Source organism: Schistocerca gregaria, unplaced genomic scaffold, assembly GCF_023897955.1.
Source record: "Schistocerca gregaria isolate iqSchGreg1 unplaced genomic scaffold, iqSchGreg1.2 ptg001661l, whole genome shotgun sequence".
NCBI classification, from domain to species: domain Eukaryota; kingdom Metazoa; phylum Arthropoda; class Insecta; order Orthoptera; family Acrididae; genus Schistocerca; species Schistocerca gregaria.
In genome coordinates this window covers 603-13,261 of record NW_026062926.1, presented here as the reverse complement: position 1 = coordinate 13,261, position 12,659 = coordinate 603, and the positions used below count along the sequence as shown (strand labels likewise).

The 12,659-nt window shown below is 51.4% G+C and overlaps 9 non-coding genes across 9 annotated transcripts; all 9 read right to left on the bottom strand.

The window, feature by feature from the left end:
- Positions 1-897: 897 nt before the first annotated feature.
- Positions 898-1,016, bottom strand: LOC126333940 (5S ribosomal RNA). Its single transcript, XR_007564448.1, has one exon. It is a non-coding gene; the product is annotated as a 5S ribosomal RNA (ribosomal RNA).
- Positions 1,017-2,305: 1,289 nt separating this feature from the next.
- On the bottom strand, positions 2,306-2,424 carry LOC126333939 (5S ribosomal RNA). The gene has a single exon (XR_007564447.1). It is a non-coding gene; the product is annotated as a 5S ribosomal RNA (ribosomal RNA).
- Positions 2,425-3,712: 1,288 nt separating this feature from the next.
- Positions 3,713-3,831, bottom strand: LOC126333938 (5S ribosomal RNA). Its single transcript, XR_007564446.1, has one exon. It is a non-coding gene; the product is annotated as a 5S ribosomal RNA (ribosomal RNA).
- A 1,288-nt stretch (positions 3,832-5,119) lies between these two features.
- On the bottom strand, positions 5,120-5,238 carry LOC126333937 (5S ribosomal RNA). The gene has a single exon (XR_007564445.1). It is a non-coding gene; the product is annotated as a 5S ribosomal RNA (ribosomal RNA).
- A 1,289-nt stretch (positions 5,239-6,527) lies between these two features.
- On the bottom strand, positions 6,528-6,646 carry LOC126333962 (5S ribosomal RNA). Its single transcript, XR_007564469.1, has one exon. It is a non-coding gene; the product is annotated as a 5S ribosomal RNA (ribosomal RNA).
- A 1,289-nt stretch (positions 6,647-7,935) lies between these two features.
- Positions 7,936-8,054, bottom strand: LOC126333961 (5S ribosomal RNA). The gene has a single exon (XR_007564468.1). It is a non-coding gene; the product is annotated as a 5S ribosomal RNA (ribosomal RNA).
- A 1,290-nt stretch (positions 8,055-9,344) lies between these two features.
- On the bottom strand, positions 9,345-9,463 carry LOC126333958 (5S ribosomal RNA). The gene has a single exon (XR_007564466.1). It is a non-coding gene; the product is annotated as a 5S ribosomal RNA (ribosomal RNA).
- Positions 9,464-10,753: 1,290 nt separating this feature from the next.
- LOC126333947 (5S ribosomal RNA) lies at positions 10,754-10,872 on the bottom strand. The gene has a single exon (XR_007564455.1). It is a non-coding gene; the product is annotated as a 5S ribosomal RNA (ribosomal RNA).
- A 1,289-nt stretch (positions 10,873-12,161) lies between these two features.
- Positions 12,162-12,280, bottom strand: LOC126333936 (5S ribosomal RNA). The gene has a single exon (XR_007564444.1). It is a non-coding gene; the product is annotated as a 5S ribosomal RNA (ribosomal RNA).
- Between the last annotated feature and the right edge of the window lie 379 nt (positions 12,281-12,659).

Here is a 12,659-nt window from a genome sequence, read left to right as displayed (position 1 = left end):
TTCCGTCCCGACTTGTCCCGACTTTGCTCGACTGCCGCTCGCTGCCGCTCGGGTCGCGGTCCATATGACAGCACAAGCACGAGGAACATCTGCGAGATGGGCGCGGGCCGAACCGGCGTGGTCCGAGGCGACGTGTTGCGGCCGTTCGGAGCTACCAGAGCAGCTCTGTGCCGCGCGCCGTGCCGTGGAAAGGTGCGAAAACATGCACACAAGACACAGGCTTTTCGACAAAGTATCCATCTCTTGTAGCGACGAAAGGTAAATTTTTGTTTACAAATTTGCCGTTGTGCACTGCTACAAAACAATATGCCCTGACGTATTTCACAACATTTCTGTCACTTCATACTGTTTTGTTATTTCCAGAGACTCTTTGGAAGTCTTCCTTTGGCGCACTCTTTTCAAACTGAGTTCCTTAATATCGTATCTTACGATAGTTTAAAATCCAGTATGGAAGCATCTTTGTCACATGAGAAAGGTAGCATGAATCTGTCTCGCGTGTGTCGACAAGAAAGCAAGAAATGAAGACAGCCAGAGTTCCCAGGCGGTCGCCGATCCGAATATAAACGTTGTTGCTTATCTTCGGTGGTCGGACGGGAACAGGTTTTTTTTTTTTTTAATGTAGTTAGTTTTTGGAATTTAGCGCTCCTACAAAACAGTAGGCTCTGACGCATTTCAAGAGCACATCTGTCGATTCGCAGTGTTTCGTTATTTTCAACGAGTTCCTATCACTCTTCCTCCGCGCATTCTTGTACAAACTGAGTTCATTACTGTAATTTCGCATCTTTCGTTTAATACAGTAGTTTAAAATGCTTGTGGAAGCATCTTTGTCGCACCTGAGAGTTTGTATGAAAAGAGGGCTGGCAGGTGTAGAGACATAAAATTTGAAAGAAGAGAGGGAGCCAACAGCACCCGGTGTTCCCAGGCGGTCACCCATCCAAGTACTAACCGGGCCCGATGTTGCTTAACTTCGGTGATCGGACGAGAACCGGTGTATTCAACATGGTATGGCCGTTGGCGTCCTTATACTGTAGCCGCACGGCACAAGAAGGATTCGCCTCTCCTCCCAATACACGCAATCGCCATTTTCGGTGGCACATTTGACGCAAAGCACGTCCTTCCACCTCGAAGGCGACGCGCAGTGCGGCGCGCCGCCACGTGGGTCAGACGCACAACACAGCTGCTCGTTGCACCGCCCGTCATTCGTTTGGTTCGTGCGGCCTCCGACACTCGCGGGAGACGCACCTTGTTATTGTTGTCCGTCGCAGGGATTGCGCGCGGCCGGGCGGCGGGTGGACTGCGCGGGGTGTGGCAGTGTCCTGCTGGACCGAGAGAAGCGTTCTCACCTGCCTGACACGCGTCGCGCTTCTAGATATTTGCGTAATTCGCACGGTGCATAATCGGCTGTCACCTTCCGTCCCGACTTGTCCCGACTTTGCTCGACTGCCGCTCGCTGCCGCTCGGGTCGCGGTCCATATGACAGCACAAGCACGAGGAACATCTGCGAGATGGGCGCGGGCCGAACCGGCGTGTCCGAGGCGACGTGTGCGGCCGTTCGGAGCTACCAGAGCAGCTCTGTGCCGCGCCGTGCCGTGGAAAGGTGCGAAAACATGCACACAAGACACAGGCTTTTCGACAAAGTATCCATCTCTTGTAGCGACGAAAGGTAAATTTTTGTTTACAAATTTGCCGTTGTGCACTGCTACAAAACAATATGCCCTGACGTATTTCACAACATTTCTGTCACTTCATACTGTTTTGTTATTTCCAGAGACTCTTTGGAAGTCTTCCTTGGCGCACTCTTTTCAAACTGAGTTCCTTAATATCGTATCTTACGATAGTTTAAAATCAGTATGGAAGCATCTTTGTCACATGAGAAAGGTAGCATGAAAAAACGGCTGGCAGGGGTAGCGACAAGAAAGCAAGAAATGAAGACAGCCAGAGTTCCCAGGCGGTCGCCGATCCGAATATAAACGTTGTTGCTTATCTTCGGTGGTCGGACGGGAACAGGTTTTTTTTTTTTTTTAATGTAGTTAGTTTTTGGAATTTAGCGCTCCTACAAAACAGTAGGCTCTGACGCATTTCAAGAGCACATCTGTCGATTCGCAGTGTTTCGTTATTTTCAACGAGTTCCTATCACTCTTCCTCCGCGCATTCTTGTACAAACTGAGTTCATTACTGTAATTTCGCATCTTTCGTTTAATACAGTAGTTTAAAATGCTTGTGGAAGCATCTTTGTCGCACCTGAGAGTTTGTACGAAAAGAGGGCTGGCAGGTGTAGAGACATAAAATTTGAAAGAAGAGAGGGAGCCAACAGCACCCGGTGTTCCCAGGCGGTCACCCATCCAAGTACTAACCGGGCCCGATGTTGCTTAACTTCGGTGATCGGACGAGAACCGGTGTATTCAACATGGTATGGCCGTTGGCGTCCTTATACTGTAGCCGCACGGCACAAGAAGGATTCGCCTCTCCTCCCAATACACGCAATCGCCATTTTCGGTGGCACATTTGACGCAAAGCACGTCCTTCCACCTCGAAGGCGACGCGCAGTGCGGCGCGCCGCCACGTGGGTCAGACGCACAACACAGCTGCTCGTTGCACCGCCCGTCATTCGTTTGGTTCGTGCGGCCTCCGACACTCGCGGGAGACGCACCTTGTTATTGTTGTCCGTCGCAGGGATTGCGCGCGGCCGGGCGGCGGGTGGACTGCGCGGGGTGTGGCAGTGTCCTGCTGGACCGAGAGAAGCGTTCTCACCTGCCTGACACGCGTCGCGCTTCTAGATATTTGCGTAATTCGCACGGTGCATAATCGGCTGTCACCTTCCGTCCCGACTTGTCCCGACTTTGCTCGACTGCCGCTCGCTGCCGCTCGGGTCGCGGTCCATATGACAGCACAAGCACGAGGAACATCTGCGAGATGGGCGCGGGCCGAACCGGCGTGTCCGAGGCGACGTGTGCGGCCGTTCGGAGCTACCAGAGCAGCTCTGTGCCGCGCCGTGCCGTGGAAAGGTGCGAAAACATGCACACAAGACACAGGCTTTTCGACAAAGTATCCATCTCTTGTAGCGACGAAAGGTAAATTTTTGTTTACAAATTTGCCGTTGTGCACTGCTACAAAACAATATGCCCTGACGTATTTCACAACATTTCTGTCACTTCATACTGTTTTGTTATTTCCAGAGACTCTTTGGAAGTCTTCCTTGGCGCACTCTTTTCAAACTGAGTTCCTTAATATCGTATCTTACGATAGTTTAAAATCAGTATGGAAGCATCTTTGTCACATGAGAAAGGTAGCATGAAAAAACGGCTGGCAGGGGTAGCGACAAGAAGGCAAGAAATGAAGACAGCCAGAGTTCCCAGGCGGTCGCCGATCCGAATATAAACGTTGTTGCTTATCTTCGGTGGTCGGACGGGAACAGGTTTTTTTTTTTTTTAATGTAGTTAGTTTTTGGAATTTAGCGCTCCTACAAAACAGTAGGCTCTGACGCATTTCAAGAGCACATCTGTCGATTCGCAGTGTTTCGTTATTTTCAACGAGTTCCTATCACTCTTCCTCCGCGCATTCTTGTACAAACTGAGTTCATTACTGTAATTTCGCATCTTTCGTTTAATACAGTAGTTTAAAATGCTTGTGGAAGCATCTTTGTCGCACCTGAGAGTTTGTATGAAAAGAGGGCTGGCAGGTGTAGAGACATAAAATTTGAAAGAAGAGAGGGAGCCAACAGCACCCGGTGTTCCCAGGCGGTCACCCATCCAAGTACTAACCGGGCCCGATGTTGCTTAACTTCGGTGATCGGACGAGAACCGGTGTATTCAACATGGTATGGCCGTTGGCGTCCTTATACTGTAGCCGCACGGCACAAGAAGGATTCGCCTCTCCTCCCAATACACGCAATCGCCATTTTCGGTGGCACATTTGACGCAAAGCACGTCCTTCCACCTCGAAGGCGACGCGCAGTGCGGCGCGCCGCCACGTGGGTCAGACGCACAACACAGCTGCTCGTTGCACCGCCCGTCATTCGTTTGGTTCGTGCGGCCTCCGACACTCGCGGGAGACGCACCTTGTTATTGTTGTCCGTCGCAGGGATTGCGCGCGGCCGGGCGGCGGGTGGACTGCGCGGGGTGTGGCAGTGTCCTGCTGGACCGAGAGAAGCGTTCTCACCTGCCTGACACGCGTCGCGCTTCTAGATATTTGCGTAATTCGCACGGTGCATAATCGGCTGTCACCTTCCGTCCCGACTTGTCCCGACTTTGCTCGACTGCCGCTCGCTGCCGCTCGGGTCGCGGTCCATATGACAGCACAAGCACGAGGAACATCTGCGAGATGGGCGCGGGCCGAACCGGCGTGTCCGAGGCGACGTGTGCGGCCGTTCGGAGCTACCAGAGCAGCTCTGTGCCGCGCCGTGCCGTGGAAAGGTGCGAAAACATGCACACAAGACACAGGCTTTTCGACAAAGTATCCATCTCTTGTAGCGACGAAAGGTAAATTTTTGTTTACAAATTTGCCGTTGTGCACTGCTACAAAACAATATGCCCTGACGTATTTCACAACATTTCTGTCACTTCATACTGTTTTGTTATTTCCAGAGACTCTTTGGAAGTCTTCCTTGGCGCACTCTTTTCAAACTGAGTTCCTTAATATCGTATCTTACGATAGTTTAAAATCAGTATGGAAGCATCTTTGTCACATGAGAAAGGTAGCATGAAAAAACGGCTGGCAGGGGTAGCGACAAGAAAGCAAGAAATGAAGACAGCCAGAGTTCCCAGGCGGTCGCCGATCCGAATATAAACGTTGTTGCTTATCTTCGGTGGTCGGACGGGAACAGGTTTTTTTTTTTTTTAATGTAGTTAGTTTTTGGAATTTAGCGCTCCTACAAAACAGTAGGCTCTGACGCATTTCAAGAGCACATCTGTCGATTCGCAGTGTTTCGTTATTTTCAACGAGTTCCTATCACTCTTCCTCCGCGCATTCTTGTACAAACTGAGTTCATTACTGTAATTTCGCATCTTTCGTTTAATACAGTAGTTTAAAATGCTTGTGGAAGCATCTTTGTCGCACCTGAGAGTTTGTATGAAAAGAGGGCTGGCAGGTGTAGAGACATAAAATTTGAAAGAAGAGAGGGAGCCAACAGCACCCGGTGTTCCCAGGCGGTCACCCATCCAAGTACTAACCGGGCCCGATGTTGCTTAACTTCGGTGATCGGACGAGAACCGGTGTATTCAACATGGTATGGCCGTTGGCGTCCTTATACTGTAGCCGCACGGCACAAGAAGGATTCGCCTCTCCTCCCAATACACGCAATCGCCATTTTCGGTGGCACATTTGACGCAAAGCACGTCCTTCCACCTCGAAGGCGACGCGCAGTGCGGCGCGCCGCCACGTGGGTCAGACGCACAACACAGCTGCTCGTTGCACCGCCCGTCATTCGTTTGGTTCGTGCGGCCTCCGACACTCGCGGGAGACGCACCTTGTTATTGTTGTCCGTCGCAGGGATTGCGCGCGGCCGGGCGGCGGGTGGACTGCGCGGGGTGTGGCAGTGTCCTGCTGGACCGAGAGAAGCGTTCTCACCTGCCTGACACGCGTCGCGCTTCTAGATATTTGCGTAATTCGCACGGTGCATAATCGGCTGTCACCTTCCGTCCCGACTTGTCCCGACTTTGCTCGACTGCCGCTCGCTGCCGCTCGGGTCGCGGTCCATATGACAGCACAAGCACGAGGAACATCTGCGAGATGGGCGCGGGCCGAACCGGCGTGTCCGAGGCGACGTGTGCGGCCGTTCGGAGCTACCAGAGCAGCTCTGTGCCGCGCCGTGCCGTGGAAAGGTGCGAAAACATGCACACAAGACACAGGCTTTTCGACAAAGTATCCATCTCTTGTAGCGACGAAAGGTAAATTTTTGTTTACAAATTTGCCGTTGTGCACTGCTACAAAACAATATGCCCTGACGTATTTCACAACATTTCTGTCACTTCATACTGTTTTGTTATTTCCAGAGACTCTTTGGAAGTCTTCCTTGGCGCACTCTTTTCAAACTGAGTTCCTTAATATCGTATCTTACGATAGTTTAAAATCAGTATGGAAGCATCTTTGTCACATGAGAAAGGTAGCATGAAAAAACGGCTGGCAGGGGTAGCGACAAGAAAGCAAGAAATGAAGACAGCCAGAGTTCCCAGGCGGTCGCCGATCCGAATATAAACGTTGTTGCTTATCTTCGGTGGTCGGACGGGAACAGGTTTTTTTTTTTTTTTAATGTAGTTAGTTTTTGGAATTTAGCGCTCCTACAAAACAGTAGGCTCTGACGCATTTCAAGAGCACATCTGTCGATTCGCAGTGTTTCGTTATTTTCAACGAGTTCCTATCACTCTTCCTCCGCGCATTCTTGTACAAACTGAGTTCATTACTGTAATTTCGCATCTTTCGTTTAATACAGTAGTTTAAAATGCTTGTGGAAGCATCTTTGTCGCACCTGAGAGTTTGTATGAAAAGAGGGCTGGCAGGTGTAGAGACATAAAATTTGAAAGAAGAGAGGGAGCCAACAGCACCCGGTGTTCCCAGGCGGTCACCCATCCAAGTACTAACCGGGCCCGATGTTGCTTAACTTCGGTGATCGGACGAGAACCGGTGTATTCAACATGGTATGGCCGTTGGCGTCCTTATACTGTAGCCGCACGGCACAAGAAGGATTCGCCTCTCCTCCCAATACACGCAATCGCCATTTTCGGTGGCACATTTGACGCAAAGCACGTCCTTCCACCTCGAAGGCGACGCGCAGTGCGGCGCGCCGCCACGTGGGTCAGACGCACAACACAGCTGCTCGTTGCACCGCCCGTCATTCGTTTGGTTCGTGCGGCCTCCGACACTCGCGGGAGACGCACCTTGTTATTGTTGTCCGTCGCAGGGATTGCGCGCGGCCGGGCGGCGGGTGGACTGCGCGGGGTGTGGCAGTGTCCTGCTGGACCGAGAGAAGCGTTCTCACCTGCCTGACACGCGTCGCGCTTCTAGATATTTGCGTAATTCGCACGGTGCATAATCGGCTGTCACCTTCCGTCCCGACTTGTCCCGACTTTGCTCGACTGCCGCTCGCTGCCGCTCGGGTCGCGGTCCATATGACAGCACAAGCACGAGGAACATCTGCGAGATGGGCGCGGGCCGAACCGGCGTGTCCGAGGCGACGTGTGCGGCCGTTCGGAGCTACCAGAGCAGCTCTGTGCCGCGCCGTGCCGTGGAAAGGTGCGAAAACATGCACACAAGACACAGGCTTTTCGACAAAGTATCCATCTCTTGTAGCGACGAAAGGTAAATTTTTGTTTACAAATTTGCCGTTGTGCACTGCTACAAAACAATATGCCCTGACGTATTTCACAACATTTCTGTCACTTCATACTGTTTTGTTATTTCCAGAGACTCTTTGGAAGTCTTCCTTGGCGCACTCTTTTCAAACTGAGTTCCTTAATATCGTATCTTACGATAGTTTAAAATCAGTATGGAAGCATCTTTGTCACATGAGAAAGGTAGCATGAAAAAACGGCTGGCAGGGGTAGCGACAAGAAAGCAAGAAATGAAGACAGCCAGAGTTCCCAGGCGGTCGCCGATCCGAATATAAACGTTGTTGCTTATCTTCGGTGGTCGGACGGGAACAGGTTTTTTTTTTTTTTTAATGTAGTTAGTTTTTGGAATTTAGCGCTCCTACAAAACAGTAGGCTCTGACGCATTTCAAGAGCACATCTGTCGATTCGCAGTGTTTCGTTATTTTCAACGAGTTCCTATCACTCTTCCTCCGCGCATTCTTGTACAAACTGAGTTCATTACTGTAATTTCGCATCTTTCGTTTAATACAGTAGTTTAAAATGCTTGTGGAAGCATCTTTGTCGCACCTGAGAGTTTGTATGAAAAGAGGGCTGGCAGGTGTAGAGACATAAAATTTGAAAGAAGAGAGGGAGCCAACAGCACCCGGTGTTCCCAGGCGGTCACCCATCCAAGTACTAACCGGGCCCGATGTTGCTTAACTTCGGTGATCGGACGAGAACCGGTGTATTCAACATGGTATGGCCGTTGGCGTCCTTATACTGTAGCCGCACGGCACAAGAAGGATTCGCCTCTCCTCCCAATACACGCAATCGCCATTTTCGGTGGCACATTTGACGCAAAGCACGTCCTTCCACCTCGAAGGCGACGCGCAGTGCGGCGCGCCGCCACGTGGGTCAGACGCACAACACAGCTGCTCGTTGCACCGCCCGTCATTCGTTTGGTTCGTGCGGCCTCCGACACTCGCGGGAGACGCACCTTGTTATTGTTGTCCGTCGCAGGGATTGCGCGCGGCCGGGCGGCGGGTGGACTGCGCGGGGTGTGGCAGTGTCCTGCTGGACCGAGAGAAGCGTTCTCACCTGCCTGACACGCGTCGCGCTTCTAGATATTTGCGTAATTCGCACGGTGCATAATCGGCTGTCACCTTCCGTCCCGACTTGTCCCGACTTTGCTCGACTGCCGCTCGCTGCCGCTCGGGTCGCGGTCCATATGACAGCACAAGCACGAGGAACATCTGCGAGATGGGCGCGGGCCGAACCGGCGTGTCCGAGGCGACGTGTGCGGCCGTTCGGAGCTACCAGAGCAGCTCTGTGCCGCGCCGTGCCGTGGAAAGGTGCGAAAACATGCACACAAGACACAGGCTTTTCGACAAAGTATCCATCTCTTGTAGCGACGAAAGGTAAATTTTTGTTTACAAATTTGCCGTTGTGCACTGCTACAAAACAATATGCCCTGACGTATTTCACAACATTTCTGTCACTTCATACTGTTTTGTTATTTCCAGAGACTCTTTGGAAGTCTTCCTTGGCGCACTCTTTTCAAACTGAGTTCCTTAATATCGTATCTTACGATAGTTTAAAATCAGTATGGAAGCATCTTTGTCACATGAGAAAGGTAGCATGAAAAAACGGCTGGCAGGGGTAGCGACAAGAAAGCAAGAAATGAAGACAGCCAGAGTTCCCAGGCGGTCGCCGATCCGAATATAAACGTTGTTGCTTATCTTCGGTGGTCGGACGGGAACAGGTTTTTTTTTTTTTTTTAATGTAGTTAGTTTTTGGAATTTAGCGCTCCTACAAAACAGTAGGCTCTGACGCATTTCAAGAGCACATCTGTCGATTCGCAGTGTTTCGTTATTTTCAACGAGTTCCTATCACTCTTCCTCCGCGCATTCTTGTACAAACTGAGTTCATTACTGTAATTTCGCATCTTTCGTTTAATACAGTAGTTTAAAATGCTTGTGGAAGCATCTTTGTCGCACCTGAGAGTTTGTATGAAAAGAGGGCTGGCAGGTGTAGAGACATAAAATTTGAAAGAAGAGAGGGAGCCAACAGCACCCGGTGTTCCCAGGCGGTCACCCATCCAAGTACTAACCGGGCCCGATGTTGCTTAACTTCGGTGATCGGACGAGAACCGGTGTATTCAACATGGTATGGCCGTTGGCGTCCTTATACTGTAGCCGCACGGCACAAGAAGGATTCGCCTCTCCTCCCAATACACGCAATCGCCATTTTCGGTGGCACATTTGACGCAAAGCACGTCCTTCCACCTCGAAGGCGACGCGCAGTGCGGCGCGCCGCCACGTGGGTCAGACGCACAACACAGCTGCTCGTTGCACCGCCCGTCATTCGTTTGGTTCGTGCGGCCTCCGACACTCGCGGGAGACGCACCTTGTTATTGTTGTCCGTCGCAGGGATTGCGCGCGGCCGGGCGGCGGGTGGACTGCGCGGGGTGTGGCAGTGTCCTGCTGGACCGAGAGAAGCGTTCTCACCTGCCTGACACGCGTCGCGCTTCTAGATATTTGCGTAATTCGCACGGTGCATAATCGGCTGTCACCTTCCGTCCCGACTTGTCCCGACTTTGCTCGACTGCCGCTCGCTGCCGCTCGGGTCGCGGTCCATATGACAGCACAAGCACGAGGAACATCTGCGAGATGGGCGCGGGCCGAACCGGCGTGTCCGAGGCGACGTGTGCGGCCGTTCGGAGCTACCAGAGCAGCTCTGTGCCGCGCCGTGCCGTGGAAAGGTGCGAAAACATGCACACAAGACACAGGCTTTTCGACAAAGTATCCATCTCTTGTAGCGACGAAAGGTAAATTTTTGTTTACAAATTTGCCGTTGTGCACTGCTACAAAACAATATGCCCTGACGTATTTCACAACATTTCTGTCACTTCATACTGTTTTGTTATTTCCAGAGACTCTTTGGAAGTCTTCCTTGGCGCACTCTTTTCAAACTGAGTTCCTTAATATCGTATCTTACGATAGTTTAAAATCAGTATGGAAGCATCTTTGTCACATGAGAAAGGTAGCATGAAAAAACGGCTGGCAGGGGTAGCGACAAGAAAGCAAGAAATGAAGACAGCCAGAGTTCCCAGGCGGTCGCCGATCCGAATATAAACGTTGTTGCTTATCTTCGGTGGTCGGACGGGAACAGGTTTTTTTTTTTTTTTTAATGTAGTTAGTTTTTGGAATTTAGCGCTCCTACAAAACAGTAGGCTCTGACGCATTTCAAGAGCACATCTGTCGATTCGCAGTGTTTCGTTATTTTCAACGAGTTCCTATCACTCTTCCTCCGCGCATTCTTGTACAAACTGAGTTCATTACTGTAATTTCGCATCTTTCGTTTAATACAGTAGTTTAAAATGCTTGTGGAAGCATCTTTGTCGCACCTGAGAGTTTGTATGAAAAGAGGGCTGGCAGGTGTAGAGACATAAAATTTGAAAGAAGAGAGGGAGCCAACAGCACCCGGTGTTCCCAGGCGGTCACCCATCCAAGTACTAACCGGGCCCGATGTTGCTTAACTTCGGTGATCGGACGAGAACCGGTGTATTCAACATGGTATGGCCGTTGGCGTCCTTATACTGTAGCCGCACGGCACAAGAAGGATTCGCCTCTCCTCCCAATACACGCAATCGCCATTTTCGGTGGCACATTTGACGCAAAGCACGTCCTTCCACCTCGAAGGCGACGCGCAGTGCGGCGCGCCGCCACGTGGGTCAGACGCACAACACAGCTGCTCGTTGCACCGCCCGTCATTCGTTTGGTTCGTGCGGCCTCCGACACTCGCGGGAGACGCACCTTGTTATTGTTGTCCGTCGCAGGGATTGCGCGCGGCCGGGCGGCGGGTGGACTGCGCGGGGTGTGGCAGTGTCCTGCTGGACCGAGAGAAGCGTTCTCACCTGCCTGACACGCGTCGCGCTTCTAGATATTTGCGTAATTCGCACGGTGCATAATCGGCTGTCACCTTCCGTCCCGACTTGTCCCGACTTTGCTCGACTGCCGCTCGCTGCCGCTCGGGTCGCGGTCCATATGACAGCACAAGCACGAGGAACATCTGCGAGATGGGCGCGGGCCGAACCGGCGTGTCCGAGGCGACGTGTGCGGCCGTTCGGAGCTACCAGAGCAGCTCTGTGCCGCGCCGTGCCGTGGAAAGGTGCGAAAACATGCACACAAGACACAGGCTTTTCGACAAAGTATCCATCTCTTGTAGCGACGAAAGGTAAATTTTTGTTTACAAATTTGCCGTTGTGCACTGCTACAAAACAATATGCCCTGACGTATTTCACAACATTTCTGTCACTTCATACTGTTTTGTTATTTCCAGAGACTCTTTGGAAGTCTTCCTTGGCGCACTCTTTTCAAACTGAGTTCCTTAATATCGTATCTTACGATAGTTTAAAATCAGTATGGAAGCATCTTTGTCACATGAGAAAGGTAGCATGAAAAAACGGCTGGCAGGGGTAGCGACAAGAAAGCAAGAAATGAAGACAGCCAGAGTTCCCAGGCGGTCGCCGATCCGAATATAAACGTTGTTGCTTATCTTCGGTGGTCGGACGGGAACAGGTTTTTTTTTTTTTTTAATGTAGTTAGTTTTTGGAATTTAGCGCTCCTACAAAACAGTAGGCTCTGACGCATTTCAAGAGCACATCTGTCGATTCGCAGTGTTTCGTTATTTTCAACGAGTTCCTATCACTCTTCCTCCGCGCATTCTTGTACAAACTGAGTTCATTACTGTAATTTCGCATCTTTCGTTTAATACAGTAGTTTAAAATGCTTGTGGAAGCATCTTTGTCGCACCTGAGAGTTTGTATGAAAAGAGGGCTGGCAGGTGTAGAGACATAAAATTTGAAAGAAGAGAGGGAGCCAACAGCACCCGGTGTTCCCAGGCGGTCACCCATCCAAGTACTAACCGGGCCCGATGTTGCTTAACTTCGGTGATCGGACGAGAACCGGTGTATTCAACATGGTATGGCCGTTGGCGTCCTTATACTGTAGCCGCACGGCACAAGAAGGATTCGCCTCTCCTCCCAATACACGCAATCGCCATTTTCGGTGGCACATTTGACGCAAAGCACGTCCTTCCACCTCGAAGGCGACGCGCAGTGCGGCGCGCCGCCACGTGGGTCAGACGCACAACACAGCTGCTCGTTGCACCGCCCGTCATTCGTTTGGTTCGTGCGGCCTCCGACACTCGCGGGAGACGCACCTTGTTATTGTTGTCCGTCGCAGGGATTGCGCGCGGCCGGGCGGCGGGTGGACTGCGCGGGGTGTGGCAGTGTCCTGCTGGACCGAGAGAAGCGTTCTCACCTGCCTGACACGCGTCGCGCTTCTAGATATTTGCGTAATTCGCACGGTGCAT